The 16,262-nt window shown below is 37.9% G+C and overlaps 1 long non-coding RNA gene across 1 annotated transcript in view; it reads left to right on the top strand.

Annotated features, from left to right (window-relative positions):
* LOC150091070 (uncharacterized) overlaps positions 1–13,619 on the top strand; it is a 91,137-nt gene extending 77,518 nt beyond the window's left edge. Inside the window, exon 3 of the long non-coding RNA XR_016547409.1 lies at positions 13,495–13,619. This is a non-coding gene — a long non-coding RNA (uncharacterized LOC150091070). The remainder of the gene's footprint in view (positions 1–13,494) is intronic.
* Positions 13,620–16,262: the final 2,643 nt, after the last annotated feature.

Genomic DNA, 16,262 nt, shown 5'->3' with positions numbered 1-16,262 from the left:
TGGAGATTGTAAAATCTCCAAATAAATCTCTTCTTTAGAGATTGTAAAATCTCCAAGCAGACTTAGAATTTCAGAAGTAATTCAAAGTTCATTCTAAAAGTCGCGTTCCTTGGACTATGGCCCCTGTTTATTTGTTCTTTATTTTGTAGAAGTCCTCTTATTACGTCAGTAATGACTAAACGTGTTCATTATGAACAAACTCACCGTCTTTCGGCGTGCTGCACTGTCAGTACGCAAGGTCTCCATGTCTTGATGGGAGCCCTCCCTCTGGACCTAGAAGTGGTCCGATGTGCCATGCTCTACCACCTAGCAAAAGACAAATCTGTCACCTTCCTAAACTTCACTACCGATCCGACTAACAACCGCTCTAGGAAAGCGACGGCTTGCTACCTTTCTTCAACAGACCTGGCAACAACGATGGACAACCACAGGATAGCGGGGCCATGACCAAAAAATTCATTCCAGACAACCTACCCGAAGTCACCAACCTGGGTCTATCCAGGTCTCCTGACAACCTATCTTCTGACTGGACACGGCGCCATCTGGTGAAAACTTATCACCCTGGGCCTCACCGACACTCCGTTCTGTTCCTGTGGCCAACTTGAATCATAGGAGCAGCATCTAATGTACTAGTGCCCATTATATGAGGACCTTCGGTGCATTCTGATATCAAAAATTCAATTCATCCCGAGACTCCGGAAACAATATCTCTTTGAATCAGAGGAAACCAATGCTGCATTTTTCAAATTCGTCCAAGACCTCTTCGGAAGGCGCAGGACTCTCCCGCCACCACAGAACCTACCTTATTTATTCCTTCCCCCAATTTTCCCGGATAGTACCTGTTCTGGGATCTGTGACACCTCAGGATAAGAGCTATGACCTTCAGCTCCGCTGGCAACGCCACCTAGCAGTCTGAATAGGGTACTCTTACCCGATTCACTTTAACTCCCTGTCCCTTGGCAGGGGAAGGAGACGGTTCCCTGTCTCCTCCGCCACCCCTTTTCCTTCTGGTGGGACACAGGCGTGCCTCATTGACTCTGGGGGTTGTCTTCTCTATTGGCCCCATACTTCTGTCTTTCCCCTAGCATTCAGTCCGCCCCTCCCTCTGTACATTCTCAACTAGCGTCCAACTCATGTCAAAATTTAACGAGCCCAACACACACAATTTTAATCTTAAAATTTCTCGGTACCTGAGCTGCCTCCCCGGGACGGTAGTGTGGTAAACGGTGGGCACCACCAGGGACCCAACGGCTAAAAGGTCAGATGAACAACGGTACACAACACTACACTCTACACGCGGAGATGGGGAAAACCCCTGGTGCCATTAGACCCTAAACACACTATACACTACCGCACATTTTACTGTTTTATATATATATATATATATATATATATATACATACTCTTCCCACTACAACTTTAAATCAGACAGAACGTATTGTCACGTGCGCCATTTGTATGTAATAATAAAAACTAAAATGTCGCTTACGACATTTTAGTAAGCACTTCTGATGTAAGCACTCTACGACATTGTAGAGTGCTTACATCAGAAGCACTCTACATAAGTGAATACAGAACCCCGAAGCCCCGTGCATAAGAGCCAAGCATACATCTGTAGGGATTTCTTTGATTTTATACTAAATTTTGAAAATAACTCGTTTAACATACAAATTCCTTTTTAGCTCTCTTGAAAAGTTCGTATATGTAAAATATAAATTCCTGTTGGGTTTCCATAAAATCAAGATAATTTCAGTTAAAATATGAACGTTACTTTCGGGCAAATTGATCTTAGATTTGTTTTGGATGGTCAACTTAGTAATTGAGGAATAAATATGATATTTCTTGAAAAATAAGAGTGTCTGGTAGTCATAGTCGTAGGATCTTTTCATCTAAATCAGTGGTATACAAACCAGTGCATCTCAATATAGTTTCAAAGGTCGCGAAAACAATTTCGCGCCATAGTTTTAAATAAAATATCAGTTTGAAATAAGGAAGGTACTGCGTCATATTAAATTTTGTTTGCACGTTGTGGCTTTCCCCAAATGTGTTCTGCTCCAACAAATTTGAAGCAGAATTTTAAAAAACTGTTAGCATTAGAGAGCATATGATGCAAGAAAGAAATCTATTATAGCATCAGCCAAAAAAAAAAAAAAAAAACATTCCTATCCATTCACTCCCAGTGTTTGTTTAGTTCTGCCTTGAACTTAGGAAGCAGGATGAAGAATAATACTATTAGTATCGAGCTTGCTCAATCCATTCAAGGCCTTATACACCTCAATCAGATCGCCTCGCAGTCGTCTAGTCTCCAGAAACTGTAATTTGCAAACTTAAGCCTTTCTTGGAATCACAAATTTCATTGCCCTTTTCTGTACTCGTTCCAGCAGCTCTGCATCCTTCCTAAAATTTGGCCTCCAGATCTGTATACAGTACTCAAGGTGTAGCCTGACCATTGCCTTATACAAGTAAACAATCACCCCCCCTTATCCCTCCTAGAAAAATTCCTGTATATCATTGATAGCACCATGAGCTACTCTTGCAGCTTTTTTGCAATGTACAGGAAACTTCATGTCTGACTGCACAATTACCCCCAGGTATTTTTCATTCTCCACTACCCTGAGTGTAGTACCATCCGGTTGATACGGTACTCTGAGATTACTGCTCCCATATGCAGTACTTTACATTTGTCAATGTTAAACTTCAGTTGCCACCTCTCAGTCTATCTGCTCGACTTTTCCAGATCCTGTTGCAGTAGCGTACTACCTTTACTAACCTTGCCAACCTTCGTATCGTCTGCAAACTTAGACAAAAACCCAGATATACCATCATCGATATCATTGATAAATACCAAAAATAACAATGGGCCCAACACCGAATCCTGGGTGATGCCACTAATAACATTATCCCATGAAGAGCAGTGTCCATTGATAACCAATCTGTCTTCTCCCACTCAACCATCTTTTTATCCATTGTAGCACCTTGCCATGCAGTTTTAATTTGTTCAGTAGTCTTCCATGTGCCACGGTATCAAAAGCTTTCCTAAAATCCAAGTATGGTATATGATATGAAAATTATTTTTTGCATCCAGTTCCCTAACTTACCTTACCACTAAAAGTCAGTTACTGATCCTTTATTAATTATACATGATCAACGTACATTGGATGATATTGCACTGTATTTTCAATAACTTCATGCTTGAAATTTAAGCGTTATCTGTGCCGTCCCCAAACTCCCAACTCTACCTCTGAGGTTCAAGATCGAAGCTAATGTTCCAGCTCCAGTCCATCATAATCCAAGTTGTGGAGCTATTTACCAACTAATATGGGTGTAGATCGTGCTTTCAGTAGACTCAAATTCTGTGGAAAGATGCTTCCTGCTCTATTCTACACATTCTTTTTTTTTTTTTTTTTTGGAGGGCGGGGACCAGAGCTAGGGAGAGCTGTTGGTATTCCGCAAACTCCTACCTTGAAACAACCTCGTACACAGTCGTCCAAGAAGTTTTAATATTGTGCATTTAACATTGCGTTACCTGCGCAGAAAGAATCATTTGTTCCTTTTAAAAGTCAGCATGCCGACATTCACACACCGTTTATTAATGTACTTGCACGTGTCTTGGTGCCTTTTATATTTCGTGAGATGAGGGCATAGCATACACCGATGCGCCTACATGTTCGGTAATGTAACTCAAAGATATTGCAAGCATGAAATCCTGACAAACAAGCATTGTCCACAATTTATTCATTTATGGATATTAACGCCGTCTCCGAACAGAATATGTGATTAGAATAAGAGGCGCAAACATAGTTAAAAATCACAAAATAAGGCAGCTCACGTCGAGAGCGAGCACTGGAATCGTTGGTGACATGAAGAACAGCAGTTGTACATTTTCGCTGACATAAATATTTCGTTGGTATTGGTTGCGCAGCACGCTAAGCATTCCTTTATTTCCAGTAAATCTGTTGGGAACATTAGAAATGAGACCTATGGAAACCGCACGTAATACCTGGATAATTTGATAAACATAAAGTACACGCTTTCGTCTGTAACTAATTCTGTTCCGTATGTAAAATATTTTCATGCGAAAATAATTTATGGTCCTGCAACTCGAATGTACTCGTGGAAAAACTCATTGGATAAAATCCTTCAACAATGATTAATGATGCACCGCGCGTGCCAAAAATACCACCCTTCTTTGAAGGAAATTAGCCGAATTCGTCAAAATCAGCGCCCTTGACCTTTACATTTTGTTGCAAGACAACAAAACAATGTTAAAATTTTTATACGAGGTGAGAGCAGCAACCCATCTTTGTTGATCATAGAATATATCATGAAGAAGATTGCTAAAGCCTAGCGTAGAATTAAAGAGGAAATATGTAAAAAGGTGTATAGATCGATCATGCTTTATGTAGAAATTATAATGGGGATTGCACGATAATTGCTGCTCATGCGGCAATTTGCAAAACAACTGACTGAGTTTGGAATTACCCAATTCAAAATCCCAGCATAAACTACTCTTGCTTTAAACAATAACCAAAGAAACAGAAGACTAAAATGCCTAATACATATCCATACCTGAGAAAAGAAATCCAGGACTGCACAATCTATTCATTCTCTCCCTCTAACGCATAATTTACTTTGCAAGTTTGTTTGCCCCTCTCGTCCACTTAGTTTCCAAACTCGTACTGGACTGCCCACTTACTTTAACATTGTGATGAGCAAAGTTTTGGCTGTTCGCCCAAAACTTTGCTCATTATACAAATAAAGTTATTGGCTGGATCCAAAAAAGTGCACATTGCACGAAAACAGATAAATCCACCTTCGTGGTAAATGTGGGTCTGGCTGCTTTCCCGTTTGAAAAACCTAGACCTTTTCAATCGGCAAGGAGAATTCAGATAAGCACATTGTTATATGAATCATGGGACTACTGATGTTCTGTAAATATTGACCTCCCTCCTGCATTGAATAAGAATTCCACCTAGAATGTTTTACGCTACCGAATAAACGCATGATGGTTAAGGAAACCAAGTAGAAGAGAAAAAAATTGACCCAAGAGTTTCATGAAATGGAATTTTTGGAATAATTAAAATACTAAAAGCAATGCCAGTTCTACCACAAACCAGAAAAAGTGTTCATTATCCATATGAATGCGCCATGCAAAAAAGCACTAACGGACCTTATTTGGGCTTTGAGTGGATGGCAGTTGATTGGACGACGAACGTAGAAGTCGTTGCTGTTTCATCGTAATGCATTCGAGATTAGAAGTTTCATTAAAGTGGGTTTACGGTTAACTATTGTAGTATTTGGAAAACTGGACTATGTTTTAATTTAGTAGACCACATGGTAATCACAAATTCTCTCACAGCCTCTTAATTCCCTCGCAAGCTCCCAAAGTGATGATAGGTGTAGTTCAACTGGTTCTGTTATTAATGCGCTCGTAATTTAATAACATCGGGTTGATGACTTTATCGTATAAACTTCGATTAAACACGGGTTTTCTTTTCGTTCTAGGCGCTTATTTAAATTTTCATTGCATTTTCTTTGCAACAGTGTTTGCACCCTTTTATTTCTAGCAAACAAGAGAAAAAAATTGGTCTCATTTTGGGAAACGACATTGGGAGTTCAGAGACAGTTTAAGTATTTATTCCACGGATATTAGCGATTTTTTTTTAAACCTCAAATACGAGAGGTATTAGAACCTATAGTACTTTGTACCGTGCATGGACTGAAGGTGGAGAAGATGAAACAAGATACTTGTTGACATTCGACTTGAATTTCTGTAGATTGTAATTTACAGGAAATACGTACGAAGGAAGGTTGTTCCAGAAAACGGAAGTTGAATGAATAAAGCAGCACGATAAAAAAGTAGGTTCTGTGAATTTGAAGTTTGACAGTAAAAGGATGTTGACCGGTTGCGGCACGTATTCGAACAGCTTTGGAAGAGAGAGCGGGAATTATAGAAGTCAATTCAGAAGAAGGGTGCCCATGGAGGTATCTATAAAAAATGCTCGCAGCAGAAACAGAAAGTCTGTGAGACAAAGTGGAAAGACCCTGTTAGAGATAAGTCATTAATTAACCTAACTGCCCTCTTCTGAATGGAATCTAGAAGCCTGAGAGAGAGGTTTTGCGGGCACCGCCCCAGATGTGAGAACAATATTCCATGGTAGAGCTGTTCTACTATGGAATATCGAGCACTCTGTATAAATCCATTGCGATTTGTACAGTGAACAGCAGTTTGGAAGAAAAGTAACGCCGAAAGAGAAAGAGAATATCCAGTTTTTTTTTTTTTTAGATGCAAAGCACGCTTTATTTGTAAGGTGCTTATGCCAAGAGAGATTAGAAGTCAGGATAACCCCGAATAGAGATATATTATCTTGCCTAGAAATCAGGATAACCCCGAATAGAGATATATTATCTTGCCTAGAAATCAGAGTGTCATCGAAGGTAAGCATGGGAGCAGAATAATCCTTTATGCGAGATATAAGACTGGACTGAGTTTCAGAAGGATTGAAATAAACTACGTTATCTTTTCTTCCCCGGAGAATTACCTTTAATCAGCATTTAGGCAATTGGTAGAATATATTCGAGAAGCTGAAGCTGTTTTTTCAGGGCAAGGTTTCTCAAACTGGAAGGTGGAATGCAATAAGCTATCAGAAAAACTATGGATAGGATTTCCGGTCAATGGAAGAAGGTCATTAATATACAAGAAAAAAAGGGTGGAAGAGAGAATTGAATCTTGAGGATCATCAGCATTAGTGGAGAAGTTAGAAGACAGAGAGAAATCTAGCATCACCCGCAGTTGTTGTTATTTGGTTTTTAGGAGCATTAGCAACTAAGGCCATATTGCTCCGGGGATATGCGGTGGTCATTCACTGACCTTTCCGCATCCTCCTTATTTGGTGATCACGGGCTCGAACCCCGGTCTAATCAGGAAGCCTGTGCTATACACTGCTGCTCCTGCCCACCTTGGCTACGGAGGCGCCTCACCCGCAGTGAGCGATCAGAGAAAAAACTGGATACTTAATTACAAAAAACGGTAAACCAGAAGATGAAAGCTTATTTAGAAGACCTTTATGCCAAACACGACGAAAAGCCTTTGGTCAAGAGCAACTGCTTGAGTTTCACCAAACTTTTCCGTTGAATTTGTCCATGCATGGGTAACATAAGCCAGAATATCACCAGGGGACTGACACTGACGGAATCTATACTGGTGATGGGTGATCAGATGGAAGGCTTCAATATAGTTTGAGTTGGTGGTTAATTGATTTCTGCATCACTTTAGAAAGAGTAAAAGTAAGTGCAATGGGACGATAATTGGATGGGAGCGATTTGTTACCATTTTTAGGAACTGGCTGGATGTGAGCAAATTTCCAAGCAGAAGGGAAAACACCTTTGGAAATAAGAAAGTGAAAAAAAGGCGACACAGAACAGGAGTAATTTCAGGAGTGCAGGTTTTGAGTAGGAGAATGATTGGAGAAATACCATCAGGACCTAGCATTAAGATTGTTCAAAATCCTACTGACATCTTTTTGACGGAAGATCACAGGGAGACATTGAATAGAGTGTGATGGGAGGTGGTTTACCAACGTCATCAACACAGGAGTTGGAAGTAAAATAGGATGCTAGCAGATCAGCTTTATCTTTGGCTGAAGTGACAATAGACCCGTCTGGTTTTGACGGAGCTTGTCTTAAATCTAGTTTTGGACTGGTTAATAACCGCTTTACAATTATTGCGAATTTGGTGTAGGCAGAACATAAACCTGGAGATTTGGATACATGCCAATTAGGTTATACAACATTCTTCTCTTGAACAGCCTTAGCACGTTTATTGTAAAACAAAGGTTTAGATAAAGGATGAGGTTTTAAAATGGAGTGTGAAATTAAAGATTCTGTGGGGATTTAATCCCTACAAGAATAATTTCAGTAACACGATCTGAGCAAACGTTTACATCAGAAAATTTGAAAGAAAACCAAGTAAAAGAAATCTCTCGCAGATCATCCCATTTTCATTCTTGTAAAGCAAAACAACACGAGATTGAGAAAGGCCACGAGAGAAAAGCTCCATTGGAGAAGAGGCCATCACGAAGTTGTGATCTGAGGTACTTAGATGGGTTATTTGCGAGAAAAAGATCAAGCGTATTGGCTGTGTGGTTAGGATTGTCTGGTATTCTGTTATGTAAATAAAAAATCTGAGCAAGGTTAGTAATTGCAAGAGCCCCAGCATCTAGACCAATTGGTCCGTGTAACTAGCAAATGGAAGCCAGCTGGAGTTGTGAACATTAAAATCACCAAGGAAAATTACCTCACTGTTAGGAAAGTTGTATTGGAGAAAGTCAAGTTTAGTAATTAATGATGCATATAATGATCCAGGTTTTTATTAAAACCTATGATTTACATATAAAAAGTTACACAGTCTAAATTAATGCTTCTTGGTATATGGTACTAGATGTTGATTCGTCTTTCCCTTTGGATACTTTGTGGTGAAAGGACTTTCCAGTAATACTGCTTGTCCTCCATATTAGCGTCATTGGGATCTAACTAGTTTTCCAGGCTAACAACACAGGAATTCGGCATGTTTGCCGTGTGGTACGACCCTTGGGAATTTAAAAAGTGGGATCTAGTGATTGAGCAAACTACAAACAAATTATATATTAGATTAAACTTGTAATGAAAATATGGCAGCTGCACTGAAGTTGTTCTTGTTCGACTTTGCACAGCCACCTTATACATTTTATTTTCTGCTGAAGGCTGATGACCCTTCTGCGGTGTCAGAAAACTCATTGGCATCAGTCAATGAGTTTTGTGACACCGTCACAATGAAACTGCCACCTGTACACCATTAACTTAGTACACCATTAACCAATGGATTGCGCGATAAATGAACAACTTTGTAAGCTGATGTATCGATCGATAATGAAAGAGGACGATGTGCTCCACAGACTTTGACACCTCATCACATTCCAAAAGTTTCAGTTTACCACTTGTGCACACACCGTACCATAAAAGTTGGGTTGTAATAAAAAAGATATCGCTGTAGCGATATCTTTTTTATTACAATTCATTCATTATATTCATTATATGATTGCTTTGATAGGTGCCAAGACACTTTACTTAAATTCTGGAGGGACACAGAACAAACATTTGATAATTGTTTGACCTGTCGATGATCCTGGTAATCTTCGTTTTTGAAGCTCAAACTGCAACGGTAAAACTCTAAGGAATATTTCCGTAACCAGAATATGAAATTCTGATTACTGCTTTATGATGGAATGAATGAAATTCGCGCCATTTTGTTCCACAAGCCAATGCTGTAAAAGCGATGTAATACCACCCATTCTTGAAGAACCATTTCTGCCTAGCAATATGATGATTGAAGCATCGACATTTCTTGGGGTTGGTGCTAACAATCAAGATGTCATGTGTCCAAAAGGAATAGGTCCATACAAATCCATGCAACTTTTATTTTTTCCACAAAGTGGAAGTCACAGTATTCTGTGCACAGTATATCTCTTACTCACCACTCTTCAACCAAACCAGGTTGTTGATGGTATTAGACGATTCTCGCATTTGTGATGGAGTTGTACAGATGGCTGGAAGTTATACTGAGGGTATGTGACCGTCAAATATTTGTACATAAAGCTCCTTTCCTCTTGATTAAACTTAATCTGGAAGGGAATGAAATTTATTACTCTTATTTTCATTAACAAACCGTGTTTCCACTACTTTTTAAACAGCCCTCATAGATATTTCGCAAATTCATCACAGTTTTGGGATGAATTTTTTCTGAACAATACTTTTGTGTATTTAGTTATTTTAAGAATAATTTTATACTACCCATTAAGGTAGTGAATTATTCGTAAAGCTGTCTCTCCCTCTAGGATGATGGGGTGGGGGTTGTCATACCTGTAATTTTTTCGCTTTGAATTTTATCACACCTTGAACTACATGCATGTATATCTAGCTAGATATACATACGAATCTAGCTTTGAACGCAAATTATTTTGTTCATTATAGCTGTACATTGAAAGACTCTACAATGCAATGCTATGCATTAAAAATTTAGACTTTATTAATTATCACTCATCCTCGACTTAACTACCGGAATGTTCAAGTCAAAGTAGATGATTTGGAAGAGATAATGAAGATAAATTAAAAATGTTACTTCTAATCTTAACAAAACCTGTGTCTGCGAGTCTCAGTGTAAGTGCCATATTGGCACAAATTTGGGATGGTCTGGTATATGATCTCCCGGAAGTTTGTGGGGGGGGGAAGAACTTAAATATCAGATGGAAAACAACAGTAATTCTCTGTTACACAAACAAAACCGAAGCGGTATTCAATAAAACAAAACGGTTCATTGTACTATGTTAAAATCGCTGCACAAAAGTAAGGTAAAGTAGACATTGTATGCTGTATTCCACGTTCAATTTATTAATTTTTTATATTAATCTTTTCAGTGGCTGCTTGTAGAAAATCAATTCCTTCTTAGATTTCGTCTGGAGTAGCGAGAAAAAAGAAATTGGTTAACCAATCAGCGTACAAACCATTACTTCTTAGAGGAAAAATATAAATAGTTTTTGATAAATAATTTCTTCTGTTTATTAAAAATTATTGCTATTTTTACTCCAAGATGGTTTGTACACTTTGATTTGAAGCTATTTAAAGAAATGAAAAACAGCGAGGGGAGTAAGGAACTATCCTCTCCCGGGCGGGGATAGTTCCTGGAAATTCAATTACACCCACAAACGGGTGTATTGAATTTTCAAGAAATTGTGTATCCATGTATTCTAAGGTCGGTTTTGACTCTGTGAGGGAAAACCGGAGTACCCGGAGGAAAAACCCTCACGTCCGCGGCCTAAGATCGACTAACTTAGCCCTGAATAGAGAGATAGGCAGGCATAAATTCTTAAGTGCCTACGGCGGGACTCGAACCGAGCTACTTCCACGCAGGAGGAAAGCACGTTGGGTACAAGCCACTGTGAACCGCACGAGGTCTTGGTAGTAATCAGGCGTTTTATGCTTCACGACATTTCGCTGTATTGCAAAGGCAACGTATGTTATCTGAATGCATACATTCTTCCGATAGACAGACTCATTTTGTTAATTTTTATAAACTGAGGCGCGGTTTAAAGTCGTATAATCTGATTTTATTAGAAATTGTACGAGTTATTTTTTTAGTATTTTAGAAGCTGTTAGTCGGAATATTCAAGCGGTATGTATTTCTGAAGTTAGCAATCGAGACAGTCATCTTGGTTGTGTTATTTTTTGTTTGGTTTGTATTACTAAACTTATGTGACATTATTAAACGAGTCACTTGTACAATTAGCATTCGCTTTGATTGCAAAATGTTTACATTGACATCATATGCTAGAGACGCCTTGAAAACTGTTCTTTATGATTCTCTCTGAATTCTTATATTGGTACTCAAAGTGGCTACAAAATAATAAAAACAAAATACACTTTTATTGTTAAAAAAAAAAAAATGAAACATATTTTGGCGCCCAGGGCACGTGCCCCACCTACCTCATCCTAGTTACACCACTGATCCAAACAAGTTACACCGCTGATCCAAATTTTAAGAGAGGATAGTAAGAATTTCAGTTCGTATAACTGTCTTAGCTATCGGGAAAGAGCATGAACTGGCTCTTTCCTTTCGGTGGTCTGTTCTACTAACAGACCACCGAACACACCACAGACTAGTTGAGAGTAACTGCGCATGCTACTTCAGAGTTAGGTGTTCCAAAGTAAGCGGTCTTCGTGAAGTCAGTCTCCATGCTTTTTTATATATTTTAAATGGTTTGAAAGTTTTCTCTCGGGCCACCTGCTGCTTTGTGATGAATAATAGTTTTCTCCGATACACCCTTCCACACTGTGGAGTGCATATGGTTATTTCGAAGAAACCTATAGGAGTGCATTACTATGTACATATAGTACACATTTTAATAAAATAAAACTTTGAGATAATTGACCCATTACCCACGGGCTCCTTATTTAACGGCCCTGGTTTCAACTAATACGACGGGGGTTTGAAAAGTTCGTGGCATGAGTATGAAAAGGTAATGGTAGAGTGTTAAAAATTTCTGTACTCAATGCAACACTGCAAATAGTAACCCACCAAATTTCATGCAGGTTCAATAACCTCATTTTTTTTTTTAATTACAGGTCCTAAATTCAACAAAGTTGCTTGAATGAGGAAAGACGGAAAAAATCAGTCACCATGCAGTCATCCAGCATTTGGAAAAAATACGGACAAATGCCAAAGGCAATTCATAAGGATATGGTTATGACATTAGGAAATGCCCCTTCCTATTCCATGGTTAAGAAGTGGACAGCATTTAACCGAAGATTATTAACCTAGAAGATTACTCACTCTGTAGAATACTTGAAACGTCCATTACCCTTGAAGTAATTGATATCAATACGATAGGTTCCAAAGTTGTTGACAGCAGATCAAAATTGCACAAGAATTGCCAAGTCAAGTAAACATTTGCATCATAATTGCAAGATTTGCGACCATGGATGAGACTTAGGTCCATCACTTTTATCCAAACAGTGGAAACATGCTCTTCTCCCTTTCCCAAGAAAGCCAAATCGATTCATTCTGCTCGAAAGGTGATGGCATCGATTTTTTTAAGATGTTGATGGAGTGTTGCCATTAGATTTTTTTTCAGAAAGGCCAGATAGTCACAGTGGCCTATTACATAGACTTACTTTGTGAGGCATTTGCGTGAAAACATCAAAGACAAACGCCGAGGAAAACTCAAAGGAGTGTTTTTCCGTCATAACTGTTCATAAGTCTGTCACTGTCATAGTTACACTGCAAGAGTGCAGTTTTGAAATCTTGGACCATTCCCTCATATACATCAGATCTAGCCATCGGAAATTCACCGATTTCCTAATTTAAAAAAAAAAAATACCTGGCGGGAATCAGTTTTCCCACCGACAGTGACGCCACTGGTACAGTGGATGCATTCCTGGAGGCCCAAGAGAAAACTTTTTAATTCGCAGCTGAAATCAATGCATTGCTCATTGGTGGCAAAAGATTCCAAAAGAGACCATGTTGAAAAGTAACATGTTACCAGACTCCTCAGATAAACTTTCCATACTCAGCCGATGAACTTTTCTAACACCTCTCGTACTACAGCACCTCCAGATCCAGACCACTCATTTTTTACATCGATAACTTTCCATTAACTAGAAATCTCCGTAATTTTGACAGATGACAGAAGATTTGATACATCTTCTCTGTATCAAATTTTGCACTGTGTGAACACTCAAATATCCCCACCACCACCACCAATGGCTCCTTATGTGGTAATGGACATTCTGCAATGTAATCTATTTTAACTCCTAGCTCACCTGACTAACTTTACCATTCTTCATTAGCTTCTGTTCTTTGGGCTAACTTTTTAATCATTATTTCCCGAAAATTAGTTCTTCATGGATATTTAAATGAAAATATTAAATTCGTAATCTCTTAAGGAAATCTTCTTTCGGTAGGGGGAGTTAATGCGTCTTTCATCTAAGTGTGTAGAAGCAGTAGAAAGTGCACATTGCGAGTGGGAAAAAAATTAGTTTGTAGATGAATAAGAAGAATTCGATTGCATGTCGAGCAGTTTCTAATTTGAGAGGTAAGTTATCTATTTAATTTAAATAATTATTCATCATAAGATCACGGTGTAATGCTTGAATGTCAAGTTTAGCTTTCGAACTCGAGCGATTGCGACACAGACAGTGGGTAACAGGATACGTATTCGTTCGTAGGTGTATAAACATATTTAATAATAACAAAAACAACAAAAAAAGCACTTCCAAATGTAAATTTGAAGATCACACATACTTATCTGCTATGGTGAGCTAATGATCTGCTTCAGACCAGTGGATGTTGTGAAATTACAAAATTTTTACGCGTGGCCAATACCATGCGGAAAATGGCATCATCTCAATAATGCGAATAGTCTGATGCTTAATTATATAATCCATCTAGTTATATTTAACGGGTTTTCATTACATTTTATAACTTATCATTTTAGAGTGCTATATGAATATTGCTAAAATAAGAAGAAATTCGAACGTGTCTGAAATGCAACGGTTTCAGCTATTGAAAATAAATATGCAAAACTACTTAAAATATTTAAAACTGTTTCACAACACCGACTATTTCTTGTGCCAACAAAAACTCGAGATCCATGACTGAGCAAATAAATGAAAAGAGGTTTTCAGATCAGAGGCGCAGAGAGCCCGCTCGAGCTTTCTTGCCCTCCCCTTTCCCCCAGTTCTTCTTTCCTATAACATATGGCAGTGATTTTCAAAGTTGTAGGCCGCGCAGCTGTTCAAAGCAATCTTTATTTTGAACAGTTCTATACTAAATTTAATTTATTATAATTCGAATTTGATAATATATAAAAAGGAACTAAGAGTTGCCATTATCATCAATGAAAATCACATATTAATATTCTTGTACATTTAAGATAAATGGTCTAATTTGTGTGATGATTTTGCATAAAATATTTCGTTATTGTGTTCGTCATTATTAATACTAATTTATATTATCATACTACAATAAAACTAGACAGGCATATAACCATTATTTTTACAGGTTTGCCGAAAATTAAAGTTAAGAATCCAAAAGATTGTACAAATTATAAATTTATGTTGAAAATGCAGTAGTGCTTTACTACTAGCAAACAACAAGAGCTCTTAGTGGTACAAATAAGAAAAAGAAATATCCTGAAATTATAGCCCATGTGTTATTATATTATCAGTTATTAATAAATAAATATTATAACTAAGAAGGAATACATATCGCGTTACCTACAGGCTGTGTCACAGTCATTAAACAAACTAGTTGATTGGCGAAAGGTGGGGGCACAGGGTATCGCTCAAGTTCGGAAGCTGAAGTTGACATTTAAAACATTACACCGTGAATAATTAATATAATAAGGGTAATTAATTAAAACGGGTGAGTAAATAACAAGTGTAGAGGAGGATATTCGAACAACAGACTGTTTTTCAAAAAACAAAATGTGATTTGTGGTTAAACATACCTGAGAGGAGAAAGGAACTTGTACACCTAAAAATGGGTGTGTTGAAATTTCAAGAAAGTCAGTTGTCTGTACAATTTCAGTGTCTAGACGACACTGATACAGGTATTTTATCTAAAATGGTATCAGAAAGTGCCTGCTGTTTAATTTGTTTATTTAAATCATAATAATAAACAAAAAAGCTTCTGTAATCATCTGCAGTATAAAAAGATATATGTTTCATGTGATAAAAATTCTTCCTGCAGACCTTTGTATTTGAAATAATTTTGTGTTCACTTTCCTTATTGAGATTCACAAACACCTTTCTTCAATTCGCGCAAACCGATAGAGAAAGGGTACTTATGTGTCGAATATGGAAATGTTTCAGGATATGGGCATAATTATTCTACAAGAGGTGAGCAAGTTGTAGGGGAGTCTGTTGATCAATCAACTTCTTCGATGAACAAAATCTGATTTCGTGGATAAATAAATCTCAGGAGCAAAGAAATCTCTTCTGAGTGAGGATTTTTGTTTATGCTTTGAGTAGAGTACATTATAAAGATCACTACCCCTAGTATTGCGAAGTCAAAATATCGACATTTTTTTGAAGTTGTCTGACTTGCTTGACTTTATGGCCTTTTGAAACTTCATGCGGTTTTTCTGATATTAACGTATTTTATCTGTTCAATATACAATTTTTTTTTCTCGTGTGGGAATTGCATATTTATCAGCAGCAGAATGTGCGCGTTGTGTTTTATCACTTTTTGTTTTCAGTGGTACGTGCAAATGACAGACAGACTCGCGTCTCATGCTCATGACCTTACTTGAAAAGCTGACCTTGAATTATGAAACTTTTCCCTCTTTCCACAGTGCCTTTAGTTATGAGCAACAATTTCAATCTCATGATCATGTAAAAGAGGCTTAAGTTTGTCCGAAGAATTACTACAATTCTTGTGGTAGTGCGCATTTCCTGTAATTGTAGACGTGATGTTTACTGTGCACAAGTGGGAAACACTTATAGGAGAGGCGCGCATAAATTTTATCTTGTGGGTGATGAATTAAATACACGCTACTTGAAAGAAAATTATACAAGTCTATCAGCTTAAGATATTGCAAACGTACCTATTGAAACTTCCTTTTAGAATCACAGGCACTCGTTACGATGGTGAAGGGGTGTTAAATTTGACCATACCATGTCAATAAATAATATTATCTGTTTCATATTGGGTAGTCTTCTCGACAGTA

Source organism: Mastigoproctus giganteus, chromosome 1 (assembly GCF_048544385.1).
Source record: "Mastigoproctus giganteus isolate SK-2022 chromosome 1, ASM4854438v1, whole genome shotgun sequence".
NCBI lineage: Eukaryota > Metazoa > Arthropoda > Arachnida > Uropygi > Thelyphonidae > Mastigoproctus > Mastigoproctus giganteus.
This window is presented reverse-complemented; position numbering and strand designations above follow the sequence as displayed.